Source organism: Argopecten irradians, chromosome 3 (genome assembly GCF_041381155.1).
Source record: "Argopecten irradians isolate NY chromosome 3, Ai_NY, whole genome shotgun sequence".
Taxonomy (NCBI): domain Eukaryota; kingdom Metazoa; phylum Mollusca; class Bivalvia; order Pectinida; family Pectinidae; genus Argopecten; species Argopecten irradians.
In genome coordinates, this window is record NC_091136.1 from 15,329,891 (window position 1) to 15,338,494 (window position 8,604).

An 8,604-nucleotide genomic window follows, 5' to 3' on the forward strand; every position below is an offset into this window, starting at 1 on the left:
AACGGCTTTAGAGTTTTTTAAAATTGGGAATGTAAAACAAATCGATAATTTTGTAGAGTCGCAAAAATTATTTACTAATCGTTAACGTATTTAAATAAAATGTTTATTTTCATAACGCGGGTCGTAAATACCGGTCGGTAGTTGACTTTACACTGCGCAGACAGCAAAAACAGCGAATTGACTCTCCACTGGTTTTCATATATTACGCAGAAATCTTGCATATGTTTTGGTGTCGTAACCTTATTTTATGTCATCAGTACGCATTTTCTGATGTTATTTATGTTTTTTTAAGAAACCTTTATATTTTGCTCCGGAAAGGTAACTTTAAGGCTCTAGCATATGATATCTTTATCGATTGCGAGTCAGATCAGTGTCACATTTCTTATGTTTTTGATAATAAGAGGGGTGTTCCAAAATTATTGTTACTTTGGTGATTTCTCTTTGATAGAAGTAATTCTGACCATTTTACTTTGCCCTGTCCCCCGAAGTACTCCCCTTCTGCATTTTATGCATCGTTTCAACCGATTGATCCACTTTTGGAAACAGTTTTCGTACTCTTGAATTGTATACTCATAAGATACTGGTAAATGGCAGAGCCATTTGACAAAAATGTTTATATGTTAAGTATTTAGCTGTTAACTACACTTTTAATTGTATTGGAATGCAAGTAAATGCCCGGGCGCTAAATATGCCAAATAACAAGATTAACGAATCGGTTGCGAGATCTTGAAATTTGCAAAGCCGTAACTCGTTCATTTTTTCAATATTTTTTACACTGTTTTTGACAACGTTTATGTTAAGTATTTAGCTGTAACTTCTCTTTTTAATTGTATTGGAGTGCAAGTAAATGCCCGGGCGCTAAATATGCAAATAACAAGATTACGAATCGGTTGCGAGATCTTGAATTTTGCAAAGCCGTAACTCTTTCATTTTTCAATATTTTTACACTGTTTTTTGACAAAATGTTTATATGTTAAGTATTTAGCTGTTAACTACACTTTTAATTGTATTGGAGTGCAAGTAAATGCTCGGGCGGTAGATATATGTTCCCCGAATGGTCTAATATTTGCAAATAACAAGATTACGAATCGGTTGCGAGATCGTGAATTTTGCAAAGCCGTGACTCTTTCGTTTATAAATATTTTCATGCAATTCTTTAGATAAAGTATCTATTCGTTACGTATCTTTCTGTAGAGTATACTTTCAACGGCGTTTGAATGAAAATAAAAGCACATCGGATTTATACATATAAATAACAAGATTACGGTTCAATAGCGAGATCGCTAATTTAGCGAAGCCGTACCGTTTTCGTTTTTCTATAATTTCATACTTTTTTCGACAAAATTATCTATATGTTATGTATCTATCTGTAAACTATACTTTTAATGGTATTTTGGTACCAAGTAAAGCCCGCGCGGTAGATATATGTTCCCCGGATGGTCTAATATTTGCAAATAACAAGATTACGAATCGGTTGCGAGATCGTGAATTTTGCAAAGCCGTGACTCTTTCGTTTATAAATATTTTTCATGCAATTCTTTAGATAAAGTATCTATTCGTTACGTATCTTTCTGTAGAGTATACTTTCAACGGCGTTTGAATGAAAATAAAAGCACATCGGATTTATACATATAAATAACAAGATTACGGTTCGGTAGCGAGATCGCTAATTTAGCGAAGCCGTACTGCTTTCGTTTTTCTATAATTTTCATACTTTTTTTTTTCGACAAAATTATCTATATGTTATGTATCTATCTGTAAACTATACTTTAATGGTATTTTGGTACCAAGTAAAGCCCGCGCGGTAAAATAAAAGTTCCCCGGGCGGTCTTATATTTACAAATAAACAAGATTGCGATTCGATTGCGAGAGATCACGAATTTTGCGAAGCCACTTCTCTTTCGTTTTTAATGCTTCCATACTATATTTAGGCTGATTATTTATATATAATGTATTTATCTGTAAACTTTACTTTTGACGAAGTTTGGATGAAAATAAATGGTCTTAAACTACAAATATCAAGAATCCGGATTGCTTGCGAAGCCATACAGCTTTCTTTTTTAAATATTTTCACACTACTTTTTGGCCAAATTATTCATGTGTTAGGTAATTATATGTAAACTTTATTTATATTGGTGTTGGTATGCAAATTAAAGCCCGGGCGGTCTTATATTTACAAATAACAAGGTTACGGCTGTTCACTGTGGTTAGGTTGTGAGATCGCGAATTTCGCAAACCCGTACTTCTTTCGTTTTTCGATGTTTTCATGTTATTTTTGGTCTAAATTATTAATACGTTAGTTATCTATCTGTATACTATACTTTTAATGGTGTTTGAATGAAAATGAAAGCCCAGGCGGTCAATATGGATTCCCCGGGCGGTACCGGGCTTTGCCGGGCTCTGCCGGGCTCTGCCGGGCGGTACCGGGCAGTACCGGGCTGTAATTAGTATCACCGCCTATGATTTTGGAGGAGAAAAAACGAAAATAACCAAAGCTCGGGCTCTGGTTTTAAAGCTCGGGCTCGGGGCGGGCTACATGGTTTAGCCACCACCTACTTCTTCTTTCTCCTGCATAGGAACACCTCCTGTGTGAAGTGATGGAGTCAAAACAGCTGATGCGAGAGATCCTCCACAACTCAAGCAAGTCACCCTGCAATATTCCCACTGCAATTAGTACGACCAAAGAAAATCCGGAAGTGTCTCGAAGATGACAAGCATTGAATCGAAGTCGGTGACAGAATGTTGCTACAACATGCAGTGCTCGATATCCAAAATGAATTTAGAAAGATCATAAACAAAATAGCAAGCACATATGAACTGGTGAATCTTGAAATATTTAACTGTTTCGCAGAAGGTAATTTTAAAAATGCAAACATCAGAATGCCGCTTTTTGGAATCGAGAAGACAGTGCCCTCGGATCCACCAACACCATGGATCATAAACACGATCGAGTTCGATGACGTTTTTGATTTGAGAATTTTAGAAGCGCTAACGAAGATTGATACGCTTGACGATAAAACCATTGATCCAAATTTGATGTTGGCGTACAAGTCACTCGTAAATTATATTGCAGGTAGTAAACTATGATACAGAATGTGTATAGTACACCTGAATGTACGCAGGTCTGACCACAGGGGGTTACACTGTAATATATAATATATATTTTCATCACTGGTACGTATATCCTTGGATATAACGTACCCAGTGACTGACATGAATTACCACATGTGACAGGGTTTGATGTTCTGTTTAATAACATATTGATGCTATTATACTGCAGTATAATTATTGACATGACGTCAAATTCCTGTGAAATTACAATGAAAATAACAATAATCTAATGTATTTTATATTTATCTTGACTCTGGATTGTTATTTTAATTGTTATTCATCACAAACCTTTGTGCCTGGAACGAATACTGTAATAAGGCCAAAAAAATTTATATGCATGTTTCAGGTTACATGACTGAAAAAAAAATAGGGTAGGTCGGTCGGGATTTTTTTATTTTATTTTTTAGGAGGGGTGAGGGAGGGTCAAGTGGCTTTATAACTACATTAAAAAGTAATTTAATAATACATGTAAGTTGTCTTTCAGGCTTTAGGATGGCTAGAAGTCTTTTATTTGTCATTACAATATTCGTAATTGATCTTTATCTGGATAAACTTAAAGTATGCGTAAAAATCTAAGCTGAAAACTTCATACACAACATTTTTGTTTTGCAAAAGTGTGATAAAATAGCTAGGGTCGGAAGTAAAAACTAGGGTCGGTAGGGGTACCTGAAACATACATATTTTTTTTTTAGGCCTAATGCATGCACATATTAAGTAAAATAATGATAACACTGTATGTTCATAATATTCAATACAGAAACTTATTAGGCTTACATAGGAACATATTTTTCAGGGTAACAGACAGTGTTCTCCCTTACGGTTTTTTTCCTGTTGGTCCTAAGGACCGACTGGCTCTAAAAGTTAATGGTCCTGGTGACTGAAACTTATTGGTCCTTACAAAATTACCTTGTAGTTTATATAATTACAATTCACAAGCATATTAATAGTTTTACTAACAAAATATTTCCGCATATCCGGATTAGTATCTAATTGCGCTCTCAACAAAGTTGACTGAAAACCAGCATATTAAGAAACTTGTTTTGTACAGTTTGATCTTCAACCATTCTACAACTCCACTGCTACATTTTTGTTTAATATATCCTCTATTTGGACCAATAATTGCCGGTCAAAGGACCAGGTACATGGAAAAAGTTGTCTGCCCGACTTTAAAGTTGCCGGTTACGGACAGGCGTTAATTTCGAACGCTGGTAACAGAAATATTTTATTGGACTGACCCTTTATTTCTGGCAGATCTATAATTATTTTGTGGCTGCCAAATAAAAATTTACATTACCCTGTAAAATATTTTCCTATGTGAGCCAAATACCCTTACATATATTCCACTATCACACTTGGTGTTGTAAAATATCCCGCTTACCTGTTAAATACTAAACTTATTGTCGCCTTCTGAACATTAATTGAAATAAATCAAATGTTAATTTTTCATAGCAGGGATCTTATGTTTCCAGTCGTCATCCTAACAGTGGTAGGGTTAACAAGAGATACAAAACTATATTTTCTGGTATACTGTAAACATTTTGTTCTCTTCTTGCAGAAAAAGAAAAGCATGATCTATGTTTATCAAGGATTTGCAAAGCACAGGATGGAAGTTTGCCAGAACCATCCTCTGAGACTGACATAGCCTATGCTCTAGGTGTCCATTTGTTTGGCCCTCTGACCGGTGGATCATGTGTCGTAGATAACCACTCAAGGTCAAAGAGTTGTCCTGGTGGCTGCAAAGCTACAGCACAGAAAGGACCTACAGGCATTGGTAAGGATATTGTAATGTTAGACATGCAAGGAAACATCCTGGATACGCCAGGGGTTACTATCACTGACATTATATCCACCCCTGAACTATCTCATAGTAAAGCTGGATGTTTTTTTTTGTTTGTTTGAGTTTTATGGCCCATCAACAACTAAGTTCATTTAGGGCAAAAAAATTAAAAAACCAAACTGGAGGCAGTTCAGGAGAAAAAACCTGACCAATCACAGAAAGAGTGATGCCCAACTTCAAAGCAACATAGTCCACCGCAGTGCATCATTATACAATTCCTTTGATGTACAATCAAAGGATCAAATTGCTGGAACCTGTGCCTTCTGTTACCTCCAGATTTACTTTGAGATAGTCCAGGGGTATATATAACATCAGTTATAGTATACCCTGGAGTATTGAGGATAGCAATGGAAGAAATTCTACAAAATAAAAAAAAATTGAAAAGAAAAATATTCTCATGCAAATATGTAATCTGATGAAAACTTACATCTTAATAACTGTTTAATAGAGGATCCGACAACATCTCATAAGGAATCACAACTTTGGTGACCTTTATTCCATCTGTTCTGCAGATGAAATGCATTTGCTACACCTAGCTACATCAATTGAAAATAATATTTTGTCCCAGTATCTTTTTGGCGAGATGACTACATACACAAAAATATTTCTAACAGCTCTTTAAAACTATTTGATAATCTGTCATTCTCTTCCAAGATTCTGGAAGCAGCAATTTGATTGGCCAATTTGAAAAGGTCACCAGACCATGACCCCTAATGAGAGGTTGTCAGATCCTTTATCAAACGCAGTGATAATAAGAATCTGTATATAAATGACATTGGCAAATATTTGTTGACAGAAAGAATAAGATTCTAGAGTTCTTTCCCTTTATCTGACTAGATTTATGTTCGGTTACAATATATATACCTGACATTCCAGTTATCTTTTTTTGTACTTAAAAATATATGTATATCTAAAATTGAACCATTATGGTGAATTCACACAATATCCTATATAGCCACCCTCTCTATACTCCAGGGGTTAATATCACTGATATTATATCCACCCTATAGTAAAACTTGAAGCAATAAGAAACACAGTTGATTTGAATGGTATTTCGATTTACATCAATGGAATTATATTTTGGTACACTGTGGTTGACTGTTACTTTGAAGTAAGGCGTCACTCTCTCTGTAATCATCAAAGAAAGTCTCTGCAGGCTTGTGATTGGTCAGTTTTGTTTTTTTTATTCTAAACTGCCTTCAATGATCAATATTTCTATATTGCCTACTAATCCGAGTATGTAGGGTGATATCATATAACCACATGCACAATGTTGATTAGAATATTATATTTTGAATAAATTGGTTATCTTCTCTTCAAAACTGACATCCTGCTAAAGTTAAATTATGTCAAACATATTTTCCCAAGATAGGTAAAGATAGATTCTTATCGCTGGCACTTTCAGGGTTGACACCATCTGAAAGGCGATATTTTTAATGTCATTGAAACAACATTGTGACGTAACATAATTTAAAAAGGGAAGGTATTTATAAACTGAAAGTTAATATTTGTCCATGGCACTAATTACTGCTCAGTGCTGGTTTAAAAATTTTTATAAACATTTTTTTCCTGCATAACATGGTTAAGTTGAAAAAATTGTGAATGGTATACCGTAAATAACCAATTTCCACAGATATCTAAATGTTCACTCAATGGAATTTTCCTTGTACTAGGTAACATATTTGCTGTCTGTGTGCGCGAATTATCTATATATTTTCTGCACTGAATAAGCTAATTTTCTGTAAAACATGTAAATAACCAATTCAATGATTTTCAGGAAAAAGTAACAAAATTTTTTGTGCGATGATGTTTATATCAATAAATCTAATATTTTGAAACATTTTTTACATTTTAGGTGCCGTTCAAATTTGGCATGGGTTTGCTGACATCATAGTGAATCATAAGATCCCAGTGAAGGTTTGGAAGGAGGTTACAGATGTTTGTACAGCTGGGCTCGATAGAGACAGTGACGAGAGTTCTGATAGTGAAACAGATGAAAGTCCAGGTTCAACGTATTCATCAGATATTATGTCAATGAAACAGCCACTTTGTCAGTTAATAGCACAAACCATTACCAACAGTTTTGCTCAAGTGAATCAGAATAAACAACTTTCTAATTTCCTTATTCCTGCATTTGGCTGTTCTAATAAACAAGTAGTGATTTTTGGATATGACTCAGAAAATGACATTCTTGTGAAAAAAAATTGACCCTATTCTTCTTTGGACTAGTACAGATGATGACAGATGGCATCTGTCAGTTTCTGCTGTTGTTCATATCTGGATGTACATTCACTTTCAACTTCTGATGATTCCGTCTTTAACTAAAAGATGCGAAACCAACATTCAATCAAATTTTCATAAGTGCAACACAGTTGAACTCTTTCGGAGATACTCAAGATGTCATACAAAACAGTTTCCACTGGAGGAGCGTGTCAATCTTCTCAGTTCACCACATACACGTATCAGACCAGTCAAGAAAATTAAGTTGAATTGATTTGTCTCTTAACTGTTTCTAAAAGATGGAGTTTGCTCAGGATTGCATTGTTTACTCAAGTTTCTCGGCATTGTTTAACATAACTTCAAACTTGTGTTGTGAGGATTTAATTCTGAAATCCTTGAAGCAGGACTGTTTTCTAAATTATAAGTTGCAAAATTGCTTTTAGAACTTTTAGAGATGGATTCAGTAAAGGCCGTTGATTAGTAAATGTTAATTAAATAGAATTGTATAACAAATAAGTTACAACTATTAAAGACATTATTCACTAAAGTGAATACAGTTTTTCTGCATGACTTCAATACAATTGTTTTATTTACATATGTTTATAATTTATTGGAATATTAACATACACTCAACAAAGGTAAACAGTACATTATCATAAAAAAATTACTAATTGTAATATACATATTATTTGATTAAGTGATTCTACCATTGTTTGCCTCGATTATGTACTTATCCAATAAATTAAGATCTTTTAGGTTATATGTGTATTAAGCAATTCAATAACTTTGTAAACAGATGGCTTTACCCAAAAATAGTTTTTAATGTATTTTTCTCCAAATAACTGAAAATTTTGGATAAAAAAATAAAAAATGATATTCATTTTCTATTTCGAAGAGTCTCTTCATTATCTATTATTCCTTTGAACATTTCTATATCTTTCTGTTTCGATTGCAAGACTATGAGTCGAAAGACGGAGTTTGGTTACAGAAATTCTACGTTGTTTTGAAAGATGCAAATGTGTATTACCGTTAAAATAAAAAACCAAATATTCCAAGTTGTGGGTCTATAATGTAATATTTACAGTCACTGGTGAATTGATAGTATAAACCCCGTTGATTTCAACCAAAGGCTACTCAACTTTATTTCTCGATAGATTGAGTATGTCACGCGCAATTTGGAGCCGCGCGGATGAATTTATGGTGGTCCAAATCAGAAACTTTTGGTGTTTTCAGTACCGAACGTACGTTCGATGAACATGTAAGCTTACATGTATCAAAATAGGTTTGAACAAATATACATGTACGTGTGTAAATACAAATGTAGAAAAGTTACATTGTTTATGTTACTACCGTACCTCTTTGAGCAATGCTTCCGTGCGTATGATAAATAAACAATGTTGTACAATGTACAGTTTTGCACATTCCGATGACGTCGC

General features: G+C 34.2%; 1 pseudogene; it reads left to right on the forward strand.

Moving 5' to 3' along the window:
* The first annotated feature begins 2,449 nt into the window (after nucleotides 1–2,449).
* On the forward strand, nucleotides 2,450–8,219 carry LOC138317652 (uncharacterized; annotated as a pseudogene).
* Nucleotides 8,220–8,604: the final 385 nt, after the last annotated feature.